Genomic DNA, 4,257 nt, shown 5'->3' with positions numbered 1-4,257 from the left:
TAACTGATGGTACATGGAGGGGATTATAATCATTGTAATGAAACAAGGTGTAGAATTTGTTGAATGTAAAGCTGGTGATCTGCCCTGTAAACTTTCACTCAATCCACAATAAAAACCTTAAAAAAGGTGTGTGTGTGTGTGTGTGTGTGTGTGTGTGTGTGTGTGTGTGTGGTAGAGGTAAATACTGTTGATTGATGGTACATGGAGGGGATTGTAATTATTGCAATGTAGCAAAATATGATTTATGGAATGTAAAACATAATCTACCTTGCAAACTTTAACTCAATTCTCAATAAAAACATCTTTAAAATTAAAAAAAAGATAATAGAAAGCTATCATTCAGTTCACAATTTTAAAAAAATGGAACTGAAAAAAAATGTACAAAATATTTGAATAAACACTTTCAACAAAAAATATACAAATTTAAAAAATAACAATGGAATTTTCCCACAAACTTTTAGAAGTTCCTACACATGCAAGGTAATGTTCCCACACAAACACACACACAAGACTTGGAAATCACTGAACTACTCAAAGTGTTTGCATCTTGAGAATAGTACTATTAGAATATTTTACAAGCATATATTAATTTTGCAGTTTTTGAAGGAAAGAGGTTATAAACTGAAGAACAAAATCTTGATGCCAAAACTTGACAAAGAGCAGAAAGCACACCCCTTACTCATCATATTTATTCAACTGAAATGCAAAAATCCTAAATAAAACCCTGATCCATAGACTCCAACTCTATATTAAAAGAATAATACACCAGGACCAAGTAGAGCTTAAGAAAGGAATGTGAAGATAGTTAAAAATTAAGAAATCACATAATAGGTCAACAGGAGAGGCTGTACAAACATCTCAACAAAAGCCAGAAACATGCTAAATTCAGCACCCATTCTGGTCTGTGGGTTTTTGTGGGGTGTTTTTTTTATTCCTGTCTTTAATAAATTGTTGTTGTTGTTGTTAAGTGCCATCGAGTAGGTTCCGACCCATAGCAACACTGCATAGGATTTCCAAGGAGCAGCTGGTGAGTTTGGACTGCCAACCTTACAGTTCAAACCGACTTTGCTGTCCAGCACATTAAACCACAGTGCCAATAAATTAGAGATGACAAATAATGATGAATCTGCAAAACACCGCATGGTATGGAAGAACCTGGAAGACATTATGCTGAGTGAAGTTAGAATTATTGGTCTTTCACCTAATGAAGAAAATCTCAAACCAAAAACCAAGGTCATGCAATGGTATGAAATCAGAAGCAAGGCAACAATGATCATTACCCCCACCATTATTCAATGCTGTTCTGAAAGTTGGTTGATAAATGATATATTGTTGTTGCTCGTAAGTGCCTTCGAGTCGGTACCGACTCACAGCGACCTGTTTAGGGTTTCCAAGGCTGTACATCTTTGCGGGAACAGAAAGTCTCACTTTTCTCCTTGGATGGCTGGTGGGCTCCAACAGTCAACCTTGTGGTTCACAGTCCATAACTTACCATACAGAGCCACCACACTCTCCAAAATAAGACACTTAAAATAAGCAAAATAACTGATTGGAAAAGAGAAGACAATCTGAAAATGTGGAGAGGCTGAGTTATCAACCTAGAACAGTCAAAAAGAGTCTACCAAAAAATATTAGAGTTGGTTTTTTTTTTAATTCCATTAAAAAGTTGGAAACAAAATAAATATATGAAAATGAATTGCTTTCCAACAGATCAGCAATACTCATTTACAAAAAATGTGATGGGGGAAAAAATCCTGGTCAAAATAGCAACAGAAAACAAAATATTTAGAAATGATGTTAAATAGAAATGGGTGGAAACTATAGAAATAAAACCATAAATCTTGATTAAAGGAAACAAATACATAAACACAGAAGGAGGCACGCCATGTTCCTGGACGGGAGCAATTCATTTTTTTTATAATGATTCTTCCCCAAAAATCAAGATTTAACACAATTCTAGGCAAAATCACACACCAGGAAATTGGGGGATGTGGGGAGGGAGTTTACTATTTTTCTATATTTTCACCTGAAATAATAAATGCTTAAGAATATTTTGAGAATAAAGAAAATAAACATTTAATTTCATCATTTCTTTGTGTTATATGTGTGAGCATGCTATTTGCAGAAAAATACTATAACTTTGAAAATGAGCAGAGTCTGTAAGAGTAAGGCAAAGAATTGTACTCTAGTTAATAAAATTGTTACATGGAGAGTATGGGTTACTAGTTCTCGAACCACTGTAAATGTGTACAAGAAGTGAACAATATGTAAATGATGGTGGGAGGAGGAGGATGCGAGTCAGGTTTGTCATTGTTGGAGTGGGAGGTTATAGATGAGAAAGGGGAGGAGGCTAGAATGATCCACATAGTAAGTGATTAGTGTTTGAGACATCAGTAGGAATTCATGCTTATCTGCATATGTTGTTGTTGTTAAGTGCTGTTGAGTCTGTTCCAACTTACAGCAACCCTGTATAGGGTTTCCAAGGAGCAGCTGGTGAGCTTGAACCACTGACCTTGCAGTTCAAACCAATCTTGCAGTCCATCGCATTAACCCGCAGCACCACACCAGGACTCCTTAGCTACATATAGAAGTGAGTGGAAGAAAGATGAGGCTTTCTGCTCCCATAAAGATTTACAGCCTCGGAAACCCTATACAGGGTCGCTATGAGTCGGAATCAACTCCGTGGCACATCATCACCACTACCACCACCATAAATATGTGAATATACATAAAGGTGAGTTCAATTCAAAGCTATAAATTCCCTTTTGGACTCCTGGTGTGGGTCTGTAGGATATGCACTGGACAGCTAACCATAAAGTCAACAGTTAAAACTCTCCAGCTGCTCCTTGGAAGCCCTCTTCCGAGTCACTATGAGTTAGAACCGACTCAACAGCACTTAACAACAACAACACACAAAAGTGCCCTGGTGGGAGTGGTGTCTAGGCCTCTGCAGAGGCGAATCCAGCTATCATATGAGCCATCAGAACCACCACCATGACTGTCGGCAAGAGCAACAAGATGCTAGAGCACATTGACAACAGGATGAGGTGCATCCTGCAAGATGGCCGGATCTTCATCGGCACCTTTAAGGCTTTTGACAAGCACATGAACTTGATCCTTTGTGCCTGTGATGAATTCAGGAAGATTAAACCAAAGAATTCAAAACAAGCAGAAAGGGAAGAGAAGCGAGTCCTCGGTCTGGTGCTGCTGTGAGGAGAGAACCTGATCTCGATGACTGTAGACAGGCCTCCTCCCAAAGACACTGGCATTGCCCAAGTCCCACTTGCTGGAGCAGCTGGAGGCAGGGATTAGTAGGGCCATGGGCAGAGGCATTCCAGCTGGTGTTCCAATGCCCCAGACTTCTGCAGGACTTGCTGGGCCAGTCCGAGGAGTTGGTGGGCTTTCCCAACAGGTGATGACCCCACAAGGAAGAGGCACTGTTGCAGCTGCTGCCACAGCCAGCATTAGCAGGGGCCCCGACCCAGTACCCACCTGGCCATGCAGCCCCTCCACCACCTATGGGCAGGGGGCACCCCTTCCAGGCATGATGGGTCCACCTCCTGGTATGAGGCCTCCCATGAGTTCCCCAATGGGAATACCACCTGGACGAGGGACTCCAATGGGTATGCCCCCTCCAGGGATGTGGCCACCTCTCCCAGGGATGTGAAGGCCCCTCCCCCAGGAATGCACCCACCAAGGCCCTAGACTCATCCTCAGCTCCTGCCTGTTTCCTGTAAGGGTGTACATAGTCCTTGTGTTTCCTTGTGGCCTGTGAAACTAGTTTGTAATAAACTTTTGAGAGAATATTATAAGTGTTAAAAAAATGTTTTTTTTTTAAGTGCCCTGGTGGGTAGATAGGGACAGGCAACTTAGACATTGGCTACCTAAAATGAAGGGGTGATAAAGGCACGAAGTGACTGGCTTACAAGGTTTCAAGAGGGAATTTAGTTTAAGAGTGGGCGAGGGGGACATAGAGTCCCCACTGAAAGTTTCCTCTTGTCTAGATGGGTCTGGTAAAAAGAGATGGGGATAAGATTCTTATGATTCACTAGTAAGTAATTGTTATCATGACTAATTGTGACTATCACAATTGTAAAGGTAGAAGTTTTGTAACAAAAATGGAGGGAGTAGTTAAATCTCACAGACCAGAAACAGAGGACCCTAGGACCCATCAAGGGAGAAGAGCACAAGCAGAATGCAGGACCTTATCCAGAGAAGCAGTGGCACCAGAGATGGAGGCAGAGATGAGGGCATGGA

General features: G+C 41.0%; 1 protein-coding gene and 1 pseudogene across 1 annotated transcript in view; one reads left to right on the top strand and one right to left on the bottom strand.

Moving 5' to 3' along the window:
• Positions 1–4,257, bottom strand: part of HMCN2 (hemicentin 2) — a 190,529-nt gene that overhangs the window by 175,276 nt on the left and 10,996 nt on the right. The gene's annotated exons all lie outside the window — the stretch shown is intronic.
• LOC102836387 lies at positions 2,995–3,705 on the top strand (annotated as a pseudogene).

The sequence above is a fragment of the Chrysochloris asiatica genome, unplaced genomic scaffold (genome assembly GCF_000296735.1).
Source record: "Chrysochloris asiatica unplaced genomic scaffold, ChrAsi1.0 scaffold00014, whole genome shotgun sequence".
NCBI classification, from domain to species: domain Eukaryota; kingdom Metazoa; phylum Chordata; class Mammalia; order Afrosoricida; family Chrysochloridae; genus Chrysochloris; species Chrysochloris asiatica.
This window is presented reverse-complemented; position numbering and strand designations above follow the sequence as displayed.